This window comes from Perca fluviatilis, chromosome 20, assembly GCF_010015445.1.
Source record: "Perca fluviatilis chromosome 20, GENO_Pfluv_1.0, whole genome shotgun sequence".
Taxonomy (NCBI): Eukaryota; Metazoa; Chordata; class Actinopteri; order Perciformes; family Percidae; genus Perca; species Perca fluviatilis.
Window position 1 is genome coordinate 34,344,903 of NC_053131.1, and position 16,469 is coordinate 34,361,371.

Consider the following 16,469-nt stretch of genomic DNA (forward strand, 5'->3'; position numbering starts at 1 on the left):
CTGCTAAATCAATATCAAAATGAGTGATGTGTCTGCAGCTGTCAATCAAAACGAAACGGAAAATGAATGTGGTAAAAGATCGGTCAAACTAACGGCCAAAGCATTGGAATTAAAAATAATATCAAATCTAAAGGAAAGGAATTCCAGGATAAAGAAACTACACAAGCTAACAAAGGAAGTTAAGCAACTGATGCTTTCAAAGGGAAATGTGTCTGAGGTACAAACAAAGTATGAAATGTGTTTGAAACTTTGTGTGGAAATTGAACAGTTTCATGAATCACTGAAACAAAAACTACCTGAGGATGAAATGTCAAAACAAAATGAATGGGTTGAAACACAAATGCACAGCAATAAAGCAATAATACAAAACATGGACGAGTGGTTGCTTGACAAAAGGGACAATGATGATGATGATGATGATGATGATGATGATGACGATGATGCTGCTGCACTAAACAAAACTGTGCTCAAAACTGCACCTGCCACAACTGTGGTCACTGATGACATTGGTCCAGGGGACAGCATTTCTAATGTTGGTGGTAAAACAGGCTCATCAACTGGCCGTTACAGTCAAAGGTCTTCAAGGTCTTCAATTTCCTCTGCATGCCTAAAAGCGGAGGCGGAAAGGGCTGCTCTCATTGCAAAGGTAGCTGCCCTTAAAGAAAGACATGAGCTGGACGCTCAGGAGGAGCAAATCCGACAGACAAAGGAATTGCTGGAATTGCAAAGTCAAATTGCTGTTCAAACTGCAAAGGTTAATGTGTACAGAGGATCTGATGTGCAGAGCTCGAGAGCTCATTCAGATGGAATGAATTCTTATCTGAGAAGTTCTAAACGTAAATCTTCTCTCAGACTCGCTGCTATGGAATTTGTTCCACAAAGTTCAAAGCATCAATTCAATCATCCACCAACAGGAGGCAGTAATGTGGCAGTGCTAATGGAGGCACAGCCTAAATATTCCAATCATCAATTCAATAATCCACCAACAGGAGGCAGTAATGTGGCTGTGCTAAGGGAGGCACAGCCTAACTATTCCAATCATCAGTTGAATCTTCCACCAATAGGAGGCAACAAAACTGCCATATCAATGGGAGCACGACACCAGGAAACATTTTCAAAGCATGTAGGACCAAAGGTTTATACTCTGAATCCCCAACCAAGCATTCCTCAAACATTTCAGGAAACATCTCATGTAATACATGACACAAAGGAACCCATTCAACGTGTTGACCTGATGCAAACTAATGTTGACCAAGGCAATCTTCTTTCCATCATGCAACGACAAAATGAAATAACTGCTCTGCTAGTGCAACAACATTCTTCATTATCATTACCTCCAAGGGATATACCAAGTTTTGATGGAGATCCTCTTGAGTATAGCACATTTATCAGAGCATTTGAGCATGGAATGGAAGGAAAGGCTGCTAGCAGCATAGACTGTTTATACTTTTTGGAGCAGTATACCAAAGGACAACCAAGGGAGCTGGTTAAGAGCTGTCAACACATGCCACGAGACAGAGGATATCAAAGAGCAAGGACCCTTTTAAAAGAACGCTTTGGAAATGAACAAAAAATAGCCACTGCATACATGGAGAAAGCTTTTGGATGGCCATCAGTAAAATCAGAAGATATTGAAGCTTTGCGGTTGCTTTGCAAGAATTTTTTTTTTACGTGTCTGCTGTAATGCTATGGAGGACATCAGCTATATGTCAGAGATGAATATGCCATCCAACATGCGTGCTATTGTCTTGAAGCTACCATATAAATTGAGAGAAAAATGGAGAAACACTGCTTATGAGCTGCAGGAGAAGCACAGTCGCCAAGCAGGTTTCAGTGATATTGTCAACTTAATCGAAAGGCAAGTGTCCATTGCTTCCAGTCCACTCTTTGGAAACATTCAAGACACATTCACCTCAACACCTCAGTATAAAGAGAGAAATAAAGTCTCACAAGGATGCTTTAAAAGGAAAAGGAAGCAGTTTCGCTACTTCTGTGGCAGCTGTCAATGCTCAACCCGTGACTCAAATGCAAAATGAGAGAAACTTACCTGATAAACCAACAAGGGTGTTTTGTCTGCTGTGTGAAGAGGGTCACAAATTGGAGTCGTGTCCCAAAATGGAGAAGAAGTTACACAGTGAAAAAATGAACTTCTTGAAGGAGAAAGGTGTTTGTTTTGGGTGTTTATCTGTTGGACACATGAGCAAGTACTGTCATAGGCGTCTGTCTTGCAAAGTGTGTAATTTAAAACACCCCACCATCCTTCACATTCATTCAAGAGAGAAGAAAATCAATTCAGAGGACACACAGCAGGAAATTTCAGGAAACAGTCATGCAGGTTCTCCCAAGACATGTGGCCATATAGGGGCCGGAGCACAGGACAGCGTCTTGGCAATTGTTCCTGTACAGATTAAGGTTAAGAAAGGCAGCAAAATGCTAACCACATATGCATTTTTAGATCCTGGCAGCACTGCCACTTTCTGCTCTGAGCGACTCATGAGGGAGCTAAAGGTCAAAGGAAGGAGTGCCAAAATCCTGTTAAGGACTATGAATCAAGAAAAGTTTGTTGACAGTCATGTTATCTCAGGACTGGAGATAGCTGCACTTAATGGTAACACCTACTTTGAATTACCAGAAGTCTACACCCAGTGTAAGATGCCTGTGACTCGAGACAACATTCCACGACAGGAAGAGTTAAATGCTTGGCCACACTTAAGCTCTGTGGAAATTCCTGTAATTGATGCTGATGTGGAGCTGTTAATTGGGACCAATGTGCCAAAGGTAATGGAACCATGGGAAGTGGTACACAGCAACAATGAAGGACCTTATGCTGTCAGAACCATACTCGGCTGGGTTATCAATGGACCAGTGAGAGGAGGCAATGACACTGAGATCAGCTGTCCCACTTTCGCAGCCAACAGAATAACCATTGCTCACATAGAGGAACTGCTGGTGAAGCAATATAACCATGACTTCAATGAAAAATCATCAGATGACAAGCCAGAAATGTCCAGAGAAGATCTTTATTTTATGGCAATCATGAACAGTTCAGCTGAACTTAACAATGGACATTACTGCTTGAGATTACCTTTTAGAGAGGATAATGTTGTCATGCCTAATAACCGCCACGTTGCTAAGCAAAGAGTCCTTTGCCTGAAAAGGAAATTGGAGAAAAATGCAACATTTAAGGAGGAATATGTTAATTTCCTTGGTGACGTCATAGACAAGGGCTATGCAGAGAGAGTGCCAGAACACCAATTGGAAGGAAAAGAAGGAAAAGTCTGGTACATCCCACACCATGGCGTGCACCATCCTAAAAAGGGAACCTTGAGAGTGGTGTTTGACTGCGCTGCAAGTTTCAAAGGGATCTCCCTCAACAGTCAACTACTCCAGGGACCTGACTTGACAAATTCTTTGCTTGGAGTTCTCATAAGGTTTCGTCAAGAAAGTATAGCAGTGATGGCGGATATACAGGCAATGTATCACCAAGTCAAAGTGGCAGAACAGGATACAGATTTTCTTCGTTTTCTCTGGTGGCCAAATGGTGAACTGACACAACATCTCACTGAATACAGAATGACTGTTCATTTGTTTGGTGCAATATCATCGCCCAGCTGTGCCAGTTTTGCCTTAAGAAAGACTGCTGACGACAACAGAGAAGAATTCCCAGCACATGTGATCAACACCATCAAGCAGAACTTTTATGTAGATGACTGCTTGAAATCCATGCCTTCAGAGGCAGAAGTCATGGCATTGGTGGGAAACCTGACAGCTGTATGCCAGTCGGGAGGGTTTCAGTTGTTAAAATGGGTCAGCAACAGTCGATCAGTGTTGGAGTCCATTGATGTAGAGAAAAGAGCCAAAGAAATGAAAGGACTGGATTTCGACAGGGACAATCTCCCTGTGGAGAGAACATTGGGACTGCAATGGTGTGCAGAAACCGACACTTTCAGATTCAAGATGGCAGTCCAAGAAAGATCATTTACAAGAAGAGGCATCTCGTCTGTTGTGAGCTCAGTATACGATCCCATTGGATTTCTGGCACCTTTTACCTTACCTGCTAAGTTGATGCTGCAAAACCTCTGTAGGTTGAGCTACAGTTGGGATGACCTTATTCCTCCACACTACCAGCTGCAGTGGGTCAGGTGGCTAGAAGACCTAAAAGGGCTTAGCGTATTCAGCGTGCCAAGATGTATCAAACCAAAAGATTTCGGAAAACTTATAGGTGTCCAACTACATCACTTCTCTGATGCTAGTGAGGATGGTTACGGCACAGTTTCATATCTGAGGCTGAAAAACAACTGGGACAAGATTCACCTAGCCTTCATTTTAGGGAAGGCACGAGTTGCTCCAGTAAAGAAAGTGACAATCCCAAGGATGGAATTAACGGCTGCTGTGCTTGCTGTTAGAGTTGACAGAATGTTGAAAGCAGAGTTGCAACTAGAGCTGGAAAGTTCAATTTTCTGGACGGACAGCACAACTGTGCTAAAGTACATCAGGAATGAAACGACACGCTTTCACACCTTTGTGTCAAATAGGATCTCCATTATCAGAGAAGCCACTGCTATCTCCCAATGGAGGCATGTTGACACAAAACAGAATCCAGCAGACGAGGCCTCTCGTGGTTTGAAAGCTGAGGAACTCCTTACATGTTGCAGATGGATCCACGGCCCAGATTTCCTTTTCAAGAATGAAAGTGAATGGCCTATTAATATTGTGGAGCCTGCTTCTTTCAGCTGTGATGACCCTGAGGTCAAAGGACATGCTATTGTGAATACTATAATCATCAAAGAGTCACAGAATGCAACAACACAGCTGATTACCAACTTCTCGTCATGGAAAAGGTTGAAGACCTCAGTTGCTTGGTTTCATCAGTGGAGAAAGGTGTTGCAGTTGTTGTGTCAAAAAAGACAGGAAATACAAGCGTGTGTGTCTGGTAATGGACTTAACATAATTGAACAGAAGAACAAAGTGGAAAAGGAAATGCAAAGCTTCAAAGCCACATTGGGTGGTCAGACTTTAGCATTGGAAGATATTAACACCGCTGAAAGTGCCATTATTCAGTACTGCCAAATGGAAAGGTTCAGTGATGAAATAACTGCATTGAAAAGTGGAACATCTGGAGTTAAGAAAAGTAGCCAGATTTACAAACTTGACCCAGTGCTGGAAAATGGGCTCTTGAGAGTGGGAGGACGACTCAGTAAAGCGGCAATGCCTGATGGCATGAAACACCCAGTCATTCTTGCTAAAAATCAGCACATCTCCACTCTCATTTTGCGCCACATTCATGAGCAACTGGGACATTGTGGAAGAAATCATCTGCTTTCCAGACTTCGCCAACAGTATTGGATCACCAGTGCTAATTCTGCAGCCAGAAAGATCCTCTCTTCCTGTGTTATTTGCAGACGCTATAGGGGAAAGCTGGGTGAACAAAAGATGGCAGATTTACCAAAGGAAAGACTCCAACCAGATCTTCCACCTTTTACAAATGTGGGTGTCGATTATTTTGGTCCTTTTGAGGTGAAGGCAGGCCGTAGCCGTATCAAAAGATATGGAGTTATCTTTACTTGTATGGCCAGCAGGGCAGTGCATTTGGAAGTGGCATACTCATTGGACACCAGTTCTTGCATCCATGCACTGCGCCGATTCATTTCAAGACGAGGCCAAGTGTCACATATCACGTCTGATAACGGAACCAACTTTGTTGGAGCAGAACGCGAACTGAGACAAGCTTTATCTGCTCTGAACCACAAGCAAATTCAAAACGCATTACTTCAATCTGGAATAAAATGGAGCTTCAACACCCCTAGTGCTTCACATCACGGAGGAGTATGGGAGAGAATCATTCGTATGGTCAGGAAGGTGCTGAATTCAGTACTTCATCAGCAAACTACAGACGACGAAGGACTGCAAACTCTTCTGTGTGAGGTGGAAGCTATCCTTAATGACCGTCCACTCACAAAAACTTCAGATGATCCCAATGACTTGGAACCCCTGACTCCTAATCACATTATTTTGTTAAAAGGCAAACCTGCGCTACCACCAGGACGTTTTGACACAAGTGATCTGTACACCAGACGGCGATGGAGGCAAGTTCAGTTTCTTGCTGATCTTTTCTGGCACAGATGGGTTCGGGAGTACATACCACTGCTACAGGAACGCCAGCGGTGGTCAAAGGACAAGAGGAGCTTTGTTGCAGGGGACATTGTTCTTGTGGCGGACTCTACTGCCCCTCGTGGATCCTGGCTGTTAGGAAGGGTGTTGCAGACCTTTCCAGACAAGCAGGGACTGGTACGGTCTGTCAAAGTTCTGACCAAATGTAACATACTTGAGAGACCGATCACAAAGATCTGTCTTCTGCTGGAGGCTGATTAAGACTTTTGTAATGCTGAAATCTCAACATTGAGGTTACCTATTCCATGGATATTTACTCGACATGGACATTATTGCACTTGTACTATGAACATTATTGATTGATTTGTCATTGGCTCCATTATTAATTTTGTGAATTGTTGTGTTATTATACAGTAACAATTAGGGGCCGGTGTGTTGCAGCCAATTTGGATGTGTGTGTGTGCATGGATAGTGTGTGTGTGGGTGGTAGGTTTGTGTGAATGGTTTGATTGTTACGTCACCTGCGCATCTGTGTGTATGTGCTAATCAGCCAGGGTAGTAAGGGAATCACAGGTGAGCCAGAGGGGGAATCTAGTCTGGGAAGCCACACAGTTTTTCAACCTCAGCTGTGCGATAGTGATGGTTTTTAGATCTCGTCTGTTCGTTTTTAATCTTGCAAATCAGTTTTTTGTATGTGTTTTTAAATACATTTCTACAATAAAGGATTAACTATACGGCGATGGCGGACCTCATTTGTTGCAACAGCAAGAGTTGGAAATGGCTTCAAATTCCCTGCAGTGGCATTTTTTGTGGACAGATTGCCACTATACAAGTGTTTCGTAAAATGAAGATTTCTGCACGAAAACTACGATTTTGGAAATTTTAGAATTTAGTAATTTTAGAGTTCAAGATGAGACCATATATGTTCCCTCAAAAGTTGTTATGTTATCTTGTTACTTTTGTACAATTTAAGGCGCACGTTAGGGCTATGGAGCCCCCTGGCAACGCCCGAGCCCAGTTACTACAGAAATTTGCAATTTTCACCATTTGTGACGTGTGCAAATTTGTGAGTTTTCGTGCATTCTAACCCCCTCAAAAATGCGACGAAGGACTCGGAAAAATAATAATCCTTACAAAAACAATAGGTTCCTTCGCACTTTCAGTGCAAGGCACCATAGGGGCCTTTCACTTTGTGCTTGGGCCCTAATAATAATCCTTAGGATTACAATAGGGTTCCACAGCCCTGCTGTGCGAACGGCGTAGCTTTGCTACCGCCGGTTCTCCCAGACTCGGGCTTGGACCCCTAATAAAATCCAATGCAGTTTCATAAACTCACCACCAGATGTCAGTGTAAGACCGTGTGTGGAGGGAGGGGCGCTGCTGTTGCAGTGGTCTGACTGCAGAACGTGGAGAAAACACACAGAATATGTAACATTAGTCACAGCAACTGATTTATATTTATATGATATATATGATATATATTCATTGATGTGCATTGTTGTAATGTTTAAAAATAACTAATCCACGAAACATCCCATTTTATTTTATGCGAGGAAATTGTCAAACCATATTCCATTAACAAAATCTCACAATTTATATTTGTTTTCGCTTTTTCATAAATAATTCTCACCTCGTCAAACATAAATATGGATGTTATATAATCGGGAGTTTAGGCTAAGAAATTCGGCATACAACCAACACACCAACGCGCTTGTATTTTGGCTAGATTTAATCTTTTATCCGTACAACCTTATACTCTACACAATGGTCGGTGAAAGAGATACACCGTAAAACACTTTTTTTAAACAGGGTCTGGCAGAGAAAACAAAAGTTAATCTCACAGTATTCGGGTCCTATTTAAAGCTTAGCTTGTGTCCTCAGTGTGCATTGTTGTAATGTTTAGTAACAACTAATCCACAAAACATGCCGTTATATTTTAGGCTGCAAAATCGCCAAACCATATTCCATTAACAAAATCTCACAATTTATTTGTTTTGCTTTTTCATAAATAATAGACCTTTTTCACGGCAGACATGTTGACATGTCATAGTAGGAAAAGCACAGGTGTATTCAGACCCATTACTGATGGCTGCATTCCACTTAGGAGAGATCCTGGTATTAAACCATTACTGATGGCTGCATTCCACTTAGGAGAGGTCCTGGTATTAAACCATTACTGATGGCTGCATTCCACTTAGGAGAGGCCCTGGTATTAAACCATTACTGATGGCTGCATTCCACTTAGGAGAGACCCTGGTATTAAACCATTACTGATGGCTGCATTCCACTTAGGAGAGGTCCTGGTATTAAACCATTAATGATGGCTGCATTCCACTTAGGAGAGACCCTGGTATTAAACCATTAATGATGGCTGCATTCCACTTAGGAGAGGCCCTGGTATTAAACCATTAATGATGGCTGCATTCCACTTAGGAGAGGTCCTGGTATTAAACCATTACTGATGGCTGCATTCCACTTAGGAGGTCCTGGTATTTAACCATTACTGATGGCTGCATTCCACATAGGAGAGACCCTGGTATTAAACCATTACTGATGGCTGCATTCCACTTAGGGAGGCCCTGGTATTAAACCATTAATGATGGCTGCATTCCACTTAGGAGAGGTCCTGGTATTAAACCATTACTGATGGCTGCATTCCACTTAAGGAGAGGCCCTGGTATTAAACCATTACTGATGGCTGCATTCCACTTAGGAGAGGCCCTGGTATTAAACCATTACTGATGGCTGCATTCCACTTAGGAGGTCCTGGTATTAAACCATTACTGATGGCTGCATTCCACTTAGGAGAGGCCCTGGTATTAAACCATTACTGATGGCTGCATTCCACTTAGGAGAGGTCCTGGTATTAAACCATTACTGATGGCTGCATTCCACTTAGGAGAGGCCCTGGTATTAAACCATTACTGATGGCTGCATTCCACTTAGGAGAGGTCCTGGTATTAAACCATTAATGATGGCTGCATTCCACTTAGGAGAGGTCCTGGTATTAAACCATTAATGATGGCTGCATTCCACTTAGGAGAGGCCCTGGTATAACCATTACTGATGGCTGCATTCCACTTAGAAGAGGCCCTGGTATTAAACCATTACTGATGGCTGCATTCCACTTAGGAGAGGTCCTGGTATTAAACCATTACTGATGGCTGCATTCCACTTAGGAGAGGCCCTGGTATTAAACCATTACTGATGGCTGCATTCCACATAGAGAGGCCCTGGTATTAAACCATTACTGATGGCTGCATTCCACTTAGGAGAGGTACCCTGGTATTAAACCATTACTGATGGCTGCATTCCACTTAGGAGAGGTCCTGGTATTAAACCATTACTGATGGCTGCATTCCACTTAGGAGAGGCCCTGGTATTAAACCATTACTGATGGCTGCATTCCACTTAGGAGAGGTCCTGGTATTAAACCATTACTGATGGCTGCATTCCACTTAGGAGAGGTCCTGGTATTAAACCATTACTGATGGCTGCATTCCACTTAGGAGAGGTCCTGGTATTAAACCAGTACTGATGGCTGCATTCCACTTAGGAGAGGCCCTGGTATTGTTCATGCTGACTCACTGAAATATCTTACTGGGACACTTGATGGAACTGAGCCATCGTTAAGGTTATAAATCTCAGCTGTGCTTTTCCTATCATGACAAGTCAACATGTCTGCTGTGAAAAAGGTCCAAATTTCTTTTATTTAGTTATATAATCGGGAGTTTAGGCTAAGAATTCGGCATACAACCAACACACCAACTAGGGGTGCACCGATCCGATATTAAGATCGGATATCGACCCCGATATTGACAAAATAGCTGGATCGGGGATCGGAAAAATTAACAGAACCACGGGCCGACCGATTTTTTTTTTTCTCTCCGACGCAGCAACAGAACCTCTGTTAACTGGGCACCCTACTCTGTTAACGGTGTACCCTACTCTGTTAACGGTGTACCCTTCTCTGTTAACTGCATACCCTTCTCCGCTAACTGGGTACCCTTCTCCGTTAACTGCGTACCCTTCTCACTCATGGTAGTAACTTTATAACACAACAATTAATAACCCACAACTAACTCTCTTTAACAGGATAAAACACCATAGCATATAACAATTGTGACTTAAATTATTTCTAACACTAATAATTTTACATTTACAAATGTATCTACACCGCCCAACAGCATGCTGGGTAACATTAGCTAGCCAGGTAGCATAACAGTCTGTTAAGCTGGGAGAGGCTGCGGTCGCTACGGCACATTCAAGAACCGAGAAGAAAGTTAGCTAGAGGATGAAGAAAGAGCGGAGATACACCAGAACAAGGTGTGCTCAAGAGAGGAGCCCTCTGTTACCAAGTTTTTTGTTTCTAAAAAATGGGACATAATTTAGCCACTGTTGTTGCCCATCGCTCTAACGTTACTTGGTTGCGCTAATGTTACTCGGCCGTGCTAACGTTAAAGACATGTCACTTCAAGCATGCAGCGGAGCAACATTATGAACTAGAGGTGTAAATCTTCACTGATCTCCCAATTCGATTACGATTATCACGTCAGCGATTCAATTTGATATCACAATGCATCACGATGCGTCAAATACATTTTTGTATTAAAGCCATGTAGGATATTTAATTCATAGCTTTTCAAGCTTCAAAAACCAAACATTCTGCAGTGCTCTAATACTAAATAACTTGGATACATAAAACTATACAGCACTGAGCACATGGCACCTCATGAATGTGCAAAACATATCAGAATATGTAAACAGAAATGTTGTTAGGCCTACATTACATTATAAACAGAGATAATCGACTATGAGCCGGCCGATTATCAATGCAGCATCGTCCACGATTCGATGAATCGATTATTTGATTAATTTCAACACCTCTATTATGAACGCAATCCACCCACGGTCCCGCTACAGACCGCTGAGAAAGATGGGTTCAGAGCAATGATTAAAACTCTGGATTTAAGATGTCTTTCCTCGCTGAAATACATCCGCCAACCTGCTAACATTATTCAAACAGCGAAGGAGGCTGACAGGGAGCTACGTTCAGTCCCCCACTATAACCACACTACAACAACCTAACTTACCTGTGGCCAAGGTAGTGGTTATACAACTAGCTTACAACTATTTGGTTTTGAAAGGGAAACAATGTTAAAGTTGTTATGTGTATTCATTCGATTTACGTTTATTTTACTACTTTTCACAATAAAAATTGTTTAGCTTTTGTAACTGTTTGATGGATTCGCCTTCATATAAAGTTACTGTATAATGTCGTGGAGCCAAACCCTTTAGTAATCAAAGCTCTTAGTAAACATGATGACATTAACATGTTTTTGTGACATTCTATGTACTCCTGACAGTATAATAAGCCATTATAAACCTATATAAAAGGTGGCCCATTATTGTTATTTATTTATTTATTTATTTATTTAAGTTTGATTATGTTCTATTAAGGGCCGGATTAACAATTCCATGTGCCCTGGGCAACAAGACTCAAGGCCACCCCGCATCGCCAGCAACAATCGCAAAGTCACTATCATCAAGAGCATATAGCCCATACTTCTATACTAACAAATCAGGCTTCTGCACAGCTCAGTGGAGATGGATGTACAACAGCCTCAGCATGAAGTCCATTCAAGAAACAGAAGAGATGCACAAATGTTTAACATAATTTTATACAACGAATCTATCACAGAACTTGGTGGCTACACAGTAATTATTAAATGTTTCAATATGAAGCTAATCAATAATCTTTTGACTGCAACGGTGAAATAAAGCAGACAGCTAGGGAAGCTTCAACTTAAAACCAGAGATTATTTCTAAAATGCAAAATTTGAAATGATCACATCATCATCATCATCATCATGAAGCAGGCAGTTAGTGTGTATGGAGTCAAAGTCAACCGTTAGCTACACTGTAGCATGTAGATCAAAGTCAAGGTCAGGTTTATTGTTCCACAGTCAACTATATTAACATTATAAGTTGATGCACTACTATATATTCTTATTTTATTTTAACAAATGGGCCGTCATCCGATCACTCTCTGCCTCTGTCCCTCTCTGACTACAGTTTTCCTCTGTCTCTCTCTGAATCTACATCTCTTCCTCTGTCACAGCACCTCTCTGCCTCTGTCCCTCTCTGAATCTACAGCATCCTCTTCCTTCCTCTGTCCCTCTCTCTGAATCTACAGCCTCCTCTTCCTCCCTCTGTATCTACAGCATCCTCTTCCTCCCTCTGTCCCTCTCTCTGAATCTACAGCCTCCTCTTCCTCCCTCTGTCCCTCTCTCTGAATCTACAGCCTCCTCTTCCTCCCTCTGTCCCTCTCTCTGAATCTACAGCCTCCTCTTCCTCCCTCTGTCCCTCTCTCTGAATCTACAGCCTCCTCTTCCTCCCTCTGTCCCTCTCTCTGAATCTACAGCCTCCTCTTCCTTCCTCTGTCCCTCTGTCCCTCTCTCTGAATCTACAGCCTCCTCTTCCTCCCTCTGTCCCTCTGTCCCTCTCTCTGAATCTACAGCCTCCTCTTCCTCCCTCTGTCCCTCTCTCTGAATCTACAGCCTCCTCTTCCTCCCTCTGTCCCTCTCTGAATCTACAGCCTCCTCTTCCTCCCTCTGTCCCTCTCTCTGAATCTACAGCCTCCTCTTCCTCCCTCTGTCCCTCTCTCTGAATCTACAGCCTCCTCTTCCTCCCTCTGTCCCTCTCTCTGAATCTACAGCCTCCTCTTCCTCCCTCTGTCCCTCTCTGAATCTACAGCCTCCTCTTCCTCCCTCTGTCCCTCTCTCTGAATCTACAGCCTCCTCTTCCTCCCTCTGTCCCTCTCTCTGAATCTACAGCCTACTACAGCAGACTCGCTGTGACAGACCGTGGTAAAGTTGGTTTTATATTGGACGTTGGATATTCGACACATTCGAAAAATCTATTATTCAGCTTGACCTTCCAATATAAAACCAACTTTACCACCACTGTGACAGCTCTCTTCTCGCTCGCTATGCAGGAAGCGAGAGACACTGTTTTTGACGTGATTTAACATAATATTTTGATGGAACGGGTTGCAAAAGTCTGCATATAATTAGGAAAGTGAGGACTGCGTTTATAATGTGATCTAACATAATATTTGACGGAGCCCAGGGCCCCTTAGATGTCCTGTGCCCCTGGGCAAGTGACCAGTTGCCCTAATGGTTAATCCGGCTCTGGTTATATTTTCAATTTGAATGCACAATTGTTTTTTAAATAACAAATAAATAAGAATTCAATACATTACATCTATGTTATTTTGTCTTAGTTTGAAAAGTCTGGTGCCTTTAGTCTCTTCCACATGGTGGAAGGAAGGTATAAGGTGGAAGGTATCGGATCGGTATCGACGATACACAAAGCCCTGGCATCGGTATCACGACTGAAAAAGTCGGATCGGTGCATCCCTAACACTAACGAGCTTGTATTTTGGCTAGATTTAATCTTCTATCCGTACAACCTTATATTACACCCTTAAAAATGCTGTGTTATTTTAGTTACTCATATGCTGGGTTAAGCCTGGAATGTATAAGTTTACCCATAATTGGGTTACAAAATGGTTAAACATATTATAACCCATTGCATTGGGTTGATGACGTTGAACGAAATCCAGGCTTCAGTTTCTCAACACTGCTGATCCGCCATATTTTGGATGACATTGTTTAAACACACACACACACACACACACACACACACACACACTATGAGAAGAGTAAAAAACGTGACAAAAGACGTATAAAAAGCGTTTGTTTCGTATCATTGCATCAGATCATGTGTATAGGTTTAGCTTAGTTTAAAAACAGTTTAACGATTTTAGAATAGTAACCTGTTGATTTAGCTTCGTTTTATTCAAGTAACGTTATTAAATATAAATCCAACACGATTTGCGTTGCAAATATATACCAGCAAAGAACCAAGATGGGCGGAGGCAGAAAGACATTGAGGAGATCGCTCTGGCACCCCGCCCGCTGGAGCTTCACACAGGGAAAAAACAAGTGCACCTCTTCAACTGGCGTAACCCAGTCACCCCCTTTATATCGGTCACCCCACATCGTCGTCTCTCGCTCTCGGTGAGTTGGCATCGGACCAGCAGCTAATTATCTCCTGAACAACACTTTGGTTCCTGGCGCAGGGAGGCGAGGTAAGCATTCTCATTTTACTGGTAGTTTGTTGCTGAAAATGTGCTTGTTTAAACCGTGCTTCTAGAATAAACTCTCTAATATTACATTAGCTAACGTAACTTATCCAGCTAGCTAGCTTCATAAGGGTAACTGACATTTAACTTAATTAACGTTATTTCAAAGAAGTCGTTAATGGAAACATTTCAAGGCTGTATCGTTATCTTCTATGTCTGTTTGCACATTCAAATTTACCTTGTCTAATAAGTTATCGGTTATCTTTTTTGTTAAGATATATCGGAGTCATCTATGCTACATTGGCTGGCTAGCTAGGTTAATGCCATGACAAATGTTAGCACGCTAAAACGTAGCTAACGTTGATTTAGCTCAGTTTAAGGAGCCGTTTACGAATAAATCATTACTAACGTTAGCTAATCCACCGACCGTTAGTAACGTACGGACTTTTGCCAATGGTAGATTAGTTTTGGATATTTTAATTTAGAAGTGTAAAAATGGGCGGCAAACATTTTGTTCACCGGCAACTGTAACCGTCCTCAGCCTTACGTTACGTTACGAATGACGCATGACTGTGCTAAATGACGAACGTCGCCATCTTGCTTGCTGAACTGCAAACATGCAGAAAAAGGAGGGAAATTTGTATTCAGCATTCATGTTCATAGCCTATTTTGAATGCTCACGCCTGCATGTGTTTTTAATAGTTTGTGTAACGTTACTAAATGTTATGTATTAAGTACTTTATGTAGTTCCTTTTAAATAATAAATGCAAATTGTAATGCTGACAAAGACAGGCGGACTCAGCGCCGGTTCCCGCCAATAGGTTCATTTAGAAGTCTTGTCAGTCTAATCATTCAGGACCAACGTGCTGAACGTGACCTGCATGAGCTACTGTCACGGAGGACTCTGCATCCATGCAGCGGCATTCCACTAATGCGATATAGAAAATTTGTTGATTCTAACCTGTGCTGATAGTGAATTGTGTGTGTGTGTGTGTGTGTGTGTGTGTGTGTGTGTGTGTGTGTGTGTGTGTGTGTGTGGAAATATGGCAGCCTTGTAATGTTTTTTTTTATTATTTTCTTGTAGATCGGTGATAATGTTCAAAATAAACTGGTAGAATGGGACTTGGGTGATTTACTCTCTACATTTGAAGGTAGGCACATTTTATAAAAGCTTTGAAGTTTTTAAATGGAAGACATATTGACTATGAAAAACTATTTTTTCATTCAGAACACGAGAGAAAATAAGAGTTTACTTGCAAAACATAATGAGCTAAATAATAGTTGATTTTTCTGTTTTTGTGATCATCGGGAGCCGAAATCATAATCACGATTACATTTCGATAAATGTTATGCCTGTAATGGAGGTTTAGTATCTGAAGTAAAGGTGTCTTATAAAGTTTTTTTTTCCTCTCTACAGGTTGGAACAAACATCGCTGAACACCTTACGAAAAGGACAAGCACAGAGGTCCCACATGTGCATCTTGTTGGGGCAGTAGATGCCTGCTTTAAGGCTTTTTGTTTTTGATGTACTGTATCGTAGTTGTCGCCAAAGTGTGGGAGTTTTTGCAGATAGATAGATAGATAGACAGATAGATCTCTCTCTATCCCTGGACATGTTAGATCATCAGTACAGATGATACAAGCACAGTCTGCAGCACAGTGAGCTGCAAACTGTGCAAAAAAAAATAAAAAAATCATACACAAACGTTTGTTTTTTTTTTAAAAGTGAAAAAAAAAAAGTGTTAAAATTTAGTTTTTTATAAATGTTTAAAAGAAAAAAAGAATAATTTCTTAAAGAATCATCCCATCGTTTACAGATGATGCGAACACAGTTTGGCTGCACATCCCTGTGCCTGTTAGATCGTTGGCCTACAGATGATGCGGTAGCAGTACACACACACACACACACACACACACACACACACACACACACACACACACACACACACACACACACACACACAACACACACACACTTTACTGGGTGTTGGGTGAATGTCTATTTTTTATACATATATTGTGTTTTTAATAAATTAATTGTGTTGAAATCATATGACTGTCTGTTTTCATGAATGGAAAACATGAAATGTCCTTTTAGCTTTTACATAACATTGGTAGTGGTTATTGGATATGAAAGGTAATTGGTTATAAAAAGCATTTCACTGCATGTATACTTTTTATATTTGAAAAAGGTAAATAATGTACAAAC

At 41.6% G+C, this 16,469-nt stretch overlaps 1 long non-coding RNA gene across 3 annotated transcripts in view; it reads right to left on the reverse strand.

Annotated features, from left to right (window-relative positions):
* LOC120549320 overlaps nt 1–16,469 on the reverse strand; it is an 81,509-nt gene that overhangs the window by 62,739 nt on the left and 2,301 nt on the right. For all 3 annotated transcript variants that reach the window (XR_005637371.1, XR_005637372.1, XR_005637373.1), the window contains exon 3: nt 7,448–7,508. This is a non-coding gene — a long non-coding RNA (uncharacterized LOC120549320). The remainder of the gene's footprint in view (nt 1–7,447; nt 7,509–16,469) is intronic.